This window comes from Pipistrellus kuhlii, unplaced genomic scaffold (assembly GCF_014108245.1).
Source record: "Pipistrellus kuhlii isolate mPipKuh1 unplaced genomic scaffold, mPipKuh1.p scaffold_m20_p_12, whole genome shotgun sequence".
Lineage (NCBI taxonomy): Eukaryota > Metazoa > Chordata > Mammalia > Chiroptera > Vespertilionidae > Pipistrellus > Pipistrellus kuhlii.
The window spans coordinates 1,193,565-1,203,463 of NW_023425427.1; the positions used below are offsets into that span (position 1 = coordinate 1,193,565).

Genomic DNA, 9,899 nt, shown 5'->3' on the forward strand with positions numbered 1-9,899 from the left:
GTGACTTTGAGTTTGTTTTCATATGTCTCTTGGCTTTCTGTATGTCCTCTTTTGAAAAGTGTCTATTTAGGTCCTTTGCCTGTTTTTTGACTGGATTGTTTATCTTCCTTTTGTTAAGTTGCATGAGTCGTCCCCTATTTTTAAAGGGCAGAAAACATGGAGTCAAGAGGTTAAATGACTTGTCTGATTTTTATTAGCTGATAGGCTATTGAGGCAGTATTTCTACCCAGGTATGGTCAATCCTAAAACCCTAGAATTCTATAATTCTAAGACTCATTCCTCAAAACCAATAGATAAATCCCAGTGGTGCTGGGATGGAACAGCAAGGACCAGTTTTGGAAAATGCCAAGGAGGAGGACCAGGCAATAAGCAACTTACAACAGCCTGAAATAGTCAAGAGTAATTGCCCAGTGAACTTGCTGCCTTCAAGGCCTAACAGAAAGGAACTCCTCTCAGCTCCCCAGTATGAATTAATTTTGAAAATCAAAAGCCTTACAGAGAACATGTTGGAGGTCCCCAGTTAGGCTGCCTGAACTCCAGTTCTAACTTTGAAGATCTTTAATGGCATCTTATACGTTCCCCATATCGTGGGGATACTCTTACACTGATGGAGAAGGAGTTAAATAAACAGTACTAGCTGGTATCTTTTCCTGTGTACAGGTTGTGGTTGGCCATGTTATTCACCTATGTATTTGACACCATCATCACTATTAATGGATAGTATTTACTGAGCCCTGTGTCATACACTGTGTTGATGTTTTATATATAACTAGAAGCCCAATGCACGAAGATTCATGACAGAATGGGCCTTTCTTTTCTTGGCTGCCAGCACCGCCTTTCCGCCTTCCTATGCTGCTCAGAGGCCAGGAGCGGCCAGGGGTGGGGTGACGCCCACTGTGATATTTTTGTTGGGTTAATTTGGTGTGCATAGCAAAGATATCAATTAGCATGTTATTCTTTTATTAGGTAGATATCTCATATTATCTCAAACATCATATTTTGAAGTAAGTCTAATTGTTATTTTAAACAGCTCTTAAATAGGTGGGGAAGAAGGAACCTTTTGGAGATTATATTTAGGGCCTTGATTGAATGAAGTGTTACTATGCCCATTTTTATCAATGGAGAAACTATAACATTAACTTGCTCTGAGTCCCAGATTAAATAAGGAGCAGAGTCAAATTCAAGTTTGTCTGAAATCAAAGCCTATTTAACCCAATACTTAGCCTGAGGCTTCTCAAACTTTTGGATGTATTGTAATCTTTTAGGCCTTGACCCAAATTTTGATGTAGTGGGTTACAGTGGGCCAATGGATTTACATCTGGACAAGCACATCCAGATAATTCTGAGCACCATAGTTGTAAAGATGGTAAGTAGAGACCTCTCTTAGTAAGAATTGACCCCCCCCCCAAAAAAAATTGAATATGGTGTCCTAATAAAAATGAGGCATGGGGGGAGGGGGACGAACCCATGTCTGAAGAGAGGAAAGTGAGTGGTGGTGAGCTAATGAAGAAAGAGAAATGGTCCATCCTGAAGTCCTGACACTCAGCGATGTCTAGAAGTTTAACTCAGAGATTCTGATCCCAGTGATTGTCCCTTGCTTTGTGCCATTGGCTTCCTGGATTGCTGGTTGGAGCATTCCCTGACCAGAGTCAACACAGCAGTGAGAAGGAAGGAGTGCAGTGGGTGGTTAAGGGCTTGGTTTGCAAACCAGTGTCCCTTCCCCTGCTGCTCCTTCCAGACTTCTATAGCCAAGAGGAGTGAACAGAACCGTGAACAAAAGGGGCCAGGAGATGAGCAGTTTCCTGTGGGATGTGAAATGTAAAACTTATGCATTGCCTGGAAATGCCATAAGAAATTAATATTTGTTACAGAAACAGTAGGACTGCATTAATATTTTAATGGTGAATGAATATTTAATCCAAAACTCTGGATGGAAAGCAGACAAGACAACCATGGCAGGAACAGTTACACCACCCGGTTAGAGATGTGAATGATTCATTGGCTCTGTCAGTAGTAATAACACCACACAGTGTATCTATTATATAATTCCTTTGAAATATTGGGAAGTAACTCCTCAGAATCAAAATCAGAAGCATTGTTTATTCTTTAAAAGGCAGTCCTCAAAGCATCAGAGAGAGCAAGTCTTTGGAACCAGGGAAGCCTGGAATTAGGTACCAACTCTATGGTTTACTGACTCTGCAACTATGAATCAGCCCATTCACCACTTGAAGCCTTATCTCTAAGAAGAGATAAACATCTATTTGATGGGATTCTTGGCTGCATCTACATTAGTCACTCAATTAATGTTTCCTTTTGTGTTTATCCTTATTTTTATAACATGGTAAAACAAAAACAAAAAAAAACAAAAACAAAAAACCTTTAAGGTGGCTAAAATAACCCTTAATTTAGCCCCATGCCTATTTTTGAAAGAAAGACAATGAAACTTTAATTTTCCTATTTCTCCTGGATCCTTGTGTCTGTCACCATTCTTCTCAGTAAAATATTCTGTAGTTTGGAGAAAGCTATTTTCCTAATTAAAAAAATCCAATTCTGTCTATAACACTGAAACTTAAAATTCATTGGTGAAGCTTGACTTTTAAATGTATACAGGTGTCTCCATGTAGCTCCACTCTTAATGGTCACATGCACATACTATTGCAGTGAAACTTACACTTCTCCTGGCAGGTAATTCTTCCTCCAACACTAGACTATGGCCCTGTGGTGCCTGGTCCCTCTCATCTCTTCTAGGTGGTTCCACTATACTTTATTAGCTTCTTTATTCTGCCTCTTAGGACTTGATATAATTTTATATTAAGAACAAGGGCTTTAAAGACCTATCTGCCTTAGATAAAGTCTCCACTCAGCCTGTTATTCATTGGGTGATCTTGAACAAGGTCCTCATCGACCCCCTAGGTCATAGGCCTTAAAACTGGAACAATGGCATTTACCTCATGCATTATAATATCTATGACATATACATATAAAGTGAAACATTTTGGAGCATTCCCATTTCACAGATGAGGAAACTGAGATGAAGAAATCCAATAAGGTACTCAAGGTCATTCAGTAAGGACTAAAATTTGGTCTTCACATGAAAGTGCTGCTGGGATTTAAATGTACTTGTGGCTAACCTAGCTGTGAAAACTGCTCCCTGCCACTCTTTGATTCTTCCTCTGCTAGCTCGCCATTGAATGGCTGCCAGGTTCATAATGTTGCCGTATGTGTAAATATGAGAATGGACATAGAAAAGAGAGTATCTAGATGAAGAACTAAGGAAGTGGGATAAGACAGGGGACAAATTATTACAATACATAGCAGAAAGTCATTCTCAAAAAATTGGAAGAATGAATGTATTTCAAAGCAGAGACAAAATAGTAACTTAATTTTTAATTCACATATTGGGATTTAATGTAGAATTTCACAAGAAGGGGGGAAAATGTGACCACCAGTAAGAAACAGGGGGAAAAAAAAAGTCCAAAAACCTCTATGATAGATGATGCCAATGAACTACAACCAAACTTTAAACATTCATCATTTTTTACCTTCTTCTGGATAGAATTAAGTCATGGAATAAACTTCTGTGAACGCTCACCTTTTTGTTTTTCCTGGAAGGATGCATGAAGTATATGTGGGAGAGAAGGCATGATGGATGGGTGCAAGAAAATGGAAAAGTCAAATAGATTACACTCAGGAGTCAGTCTGCAGTTCTGTTTAAGCAACCATACTATTCCCTCCCAGATGCTATACAAAATATAGATAATTCCACTTAATTCTCACTAGAACCCAAGGAGGATGGAATTGTATCAGCAACCACAGAAGTCACTCTGCTGGTGTTAAACAACAGATTATTTCTGGGCAACAAACACAAGGATCTCTGTAGGCCTCCACCATTTATGGATGTAGACTCAATCCTGGATACCTATGCTGTAATGGAAAACCTCCCCTCTCCCTCATTCTTTCATCTCTGAACCACTCACTTGACCTCCAATGTCCAAAGCAGAAGTATCAAATCAGCCAGATCCAGGATATGCCTTCAAGACCAGGATACCTAAAGGGATGCATTTCTTCACATGGATTTCCTACTTCTCTCCAAAACATACACTGAAGTCCCCAAATTGAGAACAAGTCCATATTCGTGGCAGACCAAATGACAGTTACCTACTGTAGGTACTGTCATCTCAACTTTATAGATGAAATCATCAAGGCACAGTGAAGTAAAAATATTACCCTAAGATTTCATAGCTGCTTAAAAAAAAACCATTAAGGTATGATTTGACATGTAAAAAGCTGTACATAATTAATATATACAACTCAAGTTTGGGGATTAGTATACATCTGTGAATTCCTTGCCACTATCAAAACCATAGACAGCTGAAATCGCTTTGGCTCAGTGGATAGAGTGTCAGCCTGCGGACTGAAAGGTCCCAGGTTCAATTCTGGTTAAGGGCATGTACCTTGGTTGCAGGCACATCCTCCTGCAGTGAGTATGTAGGAGGCAGCTGATCAATGTTTCTCTCTCATCGATGTTTCTAACTCTCTATCCCTCTCCCTTCCTCTCTGTAAAAAATCAATAAAATATATTTTTTTAAAAACATGGACATATCTATCACCTACTGAAACTTCCTCCTGCCCTCTTTGTAATAATAACTAGTGCCCTAGTACACAGATTCATGCACATTGAAAGGAAATTAATTAGAAGGTGGCCAGCAGGGCAGGATTGGGCAAAACAGGCTGGACATGCCCTGGAGCCAACCTCCTGCAGTTCTCTCCCAAGCCAGCAGCACCTGGGGTGGTGCAGCGGCTTGAAGGGCGGTTGCTGAGTGAGCGGTGTCCCTCTCAGCCTAGCCTGCAGGAATCAAGCCGAAAGGGGTTCCAGATTGTGAGAGGGCAGTTATTGGGTGATTCACACCAGAATCAGGCTTCCTTCTCTCTTGTTCTGGGGTGCATCACCCGAGAACCACTGCTTCCAAGTCACTGCAGCTCAGCAGCTCCTGTGTTGAACATCTACCTCCTGGTGGTCAGTGCACATTATAGTTACCAATCAGCCAGTCACTTAGCATTTTATATAGTGAGATAAGTATTGTTATCATTTTTGGTAAGAACACTAATCATAAAATCTACTCTCTTAAAAATTGTAAGTATACAACATACTATTGTTAGTTATAGGTACTATGCTGTATATTGAGTTTCTAGAAATTAATATCTTACATAACCAAAATGTACCTTTTAACCATCACTTCTCCATTTTCCCTTCTGCCCAGCCCATGGCAACCACCATTCTACTTTCTGCTTCTATGAGTATAACTAGTTTAAATTCTACATTTATCTATAGTGAGATCTTATAGATGTGACTTTCTGTGTCTGGCTTATTTCACTTAGCAAAATTCCCTCTACGTTTATCCATGTTGCCCCAAATGGTAGGATTTTCTAAATAATATTCTATTTTATGTATATTTCATATTTTCCTGTGTGTTTTTTAATCGATTTTACTTTTAAATTTATTGGGGTGGCACTTGTTATTAAAATTATATAGGTTTCAATTTTTAAAACATTTATTTACAAAGATATATACCCTTATGTTCATTACCACATTATTCACATTTTCTTTATCAATTGATGGACACTTAGGTTGCTTTCATTTTGGGGCTATTATGAATAATGTGGTTATGAACATGAGTATGCAGATGTCTGTTTGGGTCCTTAATTTCAATTCTTTTGGATATATACCTAGGAGTGGAATTACTGAGTCATGTGGTAATTCTGTTTTTAATTTTTCAAGAATTATCATACTATTTTCCATTATGGTTTCACCATTTTCACTTTCCCACTAATTCTGAATAAGGGGTATTTGTCCACTTCCTCATCAACATTTTTTCTGTTTTATTTTAAATAGTAAGTTCTAATAAGTGTGAAGTGGATCCTATCTCTATAATAAAGATCCAGGGTATAACACCGTTAAGATCAAAACTCAACCAGACTGGAAGTCAGTGCTATGTTGCCAACTGTTTCCGCTTCAGGTGCAGTGCCTCTGCACTGGCTGCTCAGGGGGCTGTGAATCAGGGCCAGAGAGAGGCCTGAAAAGAGAAGCAGGAACTGATCTTTGCTTCTGTGGCAGCTTTTGACCAGCACTTGCCTCTCTCGTTCTTTCCCAGTCTGGCCAGTAGCTATACCTCCATTTCTCTCCAGGACTGCAGTTCCTGTCTTTTTTATCAGGCCCTGTTGATGGGCCAAGAGACGCTGACTGGCTTAGAAACTGACCAATCAGAACCAAATCTGGGTGAAGTGTGAAGAACCAATGGCTACCTAGGAGGCGGAGCTTTTGACACTGACTGGAATAGAAACTGGCCAATCAGAACCAAATCTGTAGGCTTAGACGTGTTTCTGTCCAAGGAGAGTGGTTGATCCTCAGGCCAGCTCCAGCAGTGGCCTTCACAAATCTATAGAAAGTGCTCATCAGTGTCAGCCTGAACCCTTGCTGCCAGAAGATCCTGCAAGATGGATAACTGCAGGTGGTAGAGATGCAGAACCTGAGCAAAGAGGAGCTGATAGCCGAGCTGCAGAACTGCGAAGGCCTTTTCTCTGCTTGGCCACCAAGGTCACCTCTGATGTCATCAACGCAGCAGAGAAGCTCTAGGTGGTGGGCAGGGCTGGCACCCGCGTGGACAATATGGATCTGGAGACTGCCACAAAGAAGGGCATCCTGGTCATGAACACTCCCAATGGGAACAGTTTTTGTGCTGCAGAGCTCACCAATGGGATGATCATGTGTCTGGCCAGGCAGATTCCCCAGGCAACAGCTTCAACGAAGGATGGCAAATGAGACAGAAAGAAGTTCACGGTAACCAAGTTGAATGGAAAGACCTTGGGAATTCTTGGCCTGGGGAGGATCAGGAGAAAGGTGGCTATCCAGATGCAGTCCTTTGGGATGAAGACTGGAGGGTACAACCCCATCATCTCACCAGAGGTCTCGGCCTTCTTCAACATTCAGCAGCTGCCCCTGCAGATCTGGCCCCTCTGTGACTTCATCACTGTGCATACCCCTCTCCTGCCCTCCAAGACAGGCCTGCTGAAAAGACAGAACCTTTGCCCTGTGCAAGAAGGGCATGTGCGTAGTGAACTGCACCTGTGGAGTGATTGTGGATGAGGGTGCCCTGCTCTGGGCCCTGCATTTGGGCAGTGTGCAGGCACAGCACTGGACATGTTCACAGAGGAGCCACCTTGGGACTACTCCTTGGTGGACCATGAGAACGTCATTAGCTGCCCCCACCTGGGCGCCAGCACCAAGGAAGCCCAGAGCCACTGCAGGGAGGAGATCGCTGTCCAGTTCGTGGACATGGTGAAGGGCAGAGCCCTCACGGGGGTCATGAATGCCCAGACCTTTACCAGTGCCTTCTCTCTGTACAACAAACCTTGGATCGGTCTGGCAGAAGCTCTGGGGACTCTGATGTGAGCCTGGGCAGCATCCTCCAAAGGGACCATCCAGGTAGTAACGCAGGGCTTATCTTTGAAGAATGCCGGGAACTGCCTGAGCCTCACAGTCATTGTCGGCCTCCTCAAAGACTCTTCTAATCATGCGGATGTGAACTTGGTGAATGCCAAGCTGCTGGTGAAGGAAGTTGGCCTCAATGTAACCATTTCACATAACCAGCTATGCCAGGAAAGCAAGGATGCAAGGAAGGCCTCCTGAGTGTGGCCCTGGCAGGTGCCCCCTACCATGCTGTGGGCTTTGTCCAGGGCACCACACTTGTACTGCAGGCACTCAGTGGAGCTGCCTTCGGACCAGAAGCGGCTATCCGCAGGGGTCTTCCCCTGCTCCTGTTCTGGACTCAGCCATCTAACCCTGCCATGCTGCCTACCATGATTGGACTCCTGCCAGAGGCAGGCATGCAGCTGCTGTCCTACCAGACCTCAGTGGTTTCCTAGGGGGAGACCTTGCACGTCATAGGCATCTCCTTCCTGCTGCCCAGCCTGGACGTCTGAAAGTAGCATGTGACCAAGGCCTTTCAATTTCATTTCTGACCTTGGTGCTTACCAGGACCAGACTTGGGGGCTTTGTGATCAACATTGAGAGGTCACATTCCCAAAGCTGACAACACTTATATGGTCTGACCCCTGTAATAACCACTTAATAAACAACCTCTCTCCTCCGCGCCCCCCCCCAAAAAAAACAAACAAACAAAACAACAAAACAACAACAACCAAATCTGGGTCAACTGTGAGGAGCCAATGGCTGCCTACGAGGAGGAGCTTTTGACACTGACTGGCATAGAAACTGACCAATCAGAACCAAATTGGCCGGCAGAGGGCAGTTGGGGGTGAGATCAGGCTGGCAGGGGAGGGCAGTTAGGTATAATCAGGCAGGCAGGCAGAGTCAGTTAAGGGCAATCAAGCAGGCAGGTGAGCGGTTAGGAGCCAGCAGTCCCAGATTGTGGGATCGGTCCTAAACTGGCAATTGGACATCTCCCAAGGGGTCCCTTATTAGAGAAGGTGTAGGCTGGGCTGAGGTAACCCCCCCTCGATGCATGAATTTCGTGCACTGGGCCACAGTTAGTTTAATATTTACTGCATGTACAACACCGGCTCCCAGAGTTCCCAGTGGGATAAGAGTGCCAGTTGCCCCCATACAGTAGTAACTTGCTTTTATTGGTTTCCTTTTCTTACTTGCCTGGATTCCATATTTCCCTACTCTTCTGGTATATTCTCTGATTACTTTCCAATGAACTATTTGCATTCAAACTCTTGCCTCAAGGTCTGCTTCTAAGTATCTTGAACTAAGATACCTATTTGAGATCATTCCTTATCCATTACAGTACTTAAAAAAAAAAACTTTATTATTGAAGTATTATATATATCCCCTTTGCCCCCCAAGACTCCTTCTAGCCCTCTCCCGCCCCCCACTCTAGGCCTTCACCACCCTATTGTCTGTGTCCATGGTTCATGCATATATGCATACAAGTTCTTTGGCTGATCTATTCCAACCTACCCATGCCTACCTTCCCTCTGCAATTGGACATTCTTTTCTATGCTTCTGTGTCTCTGTTATTCCATGGATCTATGTTATTCATCCATGTATTTTGTACAGTACTTAATTGATAAGTACTATTTTGCTCCATGAACATAGCCTACACTCCTAAAGAAATACAGAATTTATCCATAGAAATAAATCTTTCTATCTTTAGTATACTCAAAACTCTTACAACTTCAGAGGAAAAATAAATCAGCTCTACACTACATTTTGAGATATTTCAAATGAGCTAACTGGGGTTGCTTAGCGTATTGCTTTTGGTACAGAACTCTGGTCACAATTTTTCCAGTCATCTCTTAATTAAAATTATCCAGAGTCTTTAAGGCAAGTTTTTTTTTTTTTTAATGTTGTTATAGACAAATATATCTTCATCAATCAGAACTTTGTCATGCTGTGTCATCATGTAATAACTCTAGATTCTTTGTTGTTGTTTTTTACATTAATTAAGACAATGAAAATATGAAATCATTTCCAGGAAAATCCATAGCTGCTTTTTTTCATATGTATATATGATGTTCCAATACAGTCCCTTTAAAAATGAAGTTAGGTTTCCATAGCCATACAACTTGGTAATCTATAGATCTAGCTCAAGCCCTCATGGAATTCATAATTTCCTTCATCAGCACCTTGATATGTGTGCTTACACATGGCAAGTTAAAGAAAGTCCTGGATAAGTCTGCTTCATTTTAGAATAGTTCTAATTGCTATGAAGATCTCTGAATTTCTCTTCTATTGAGCTGAAATCTGCATCCCTAAAACTTTCACTCTTCCATCCAGAAGATATTTTTTTTTCTCCTTAATCTTTAAGAGCCACTTCCAGACCTCATTGGAGTTGCCCAGTGTTCTTGCACAAGCAGGCAAAAACCATTGCATG

General features: G+C 42.2%; 1 pseudogene; it reads left to right on the forward strand.

Moving 5' to 3' along the window:
• The first annotated feature begins 314 nt into the window (after positions 1 to 314).
• LOC118716669 lies at positions 315 to 8,019 on the forward strand (annotated as a pseudogene).
• Positions 8,020 to 9,899: the final 1,880 nt, after the last annotated feature.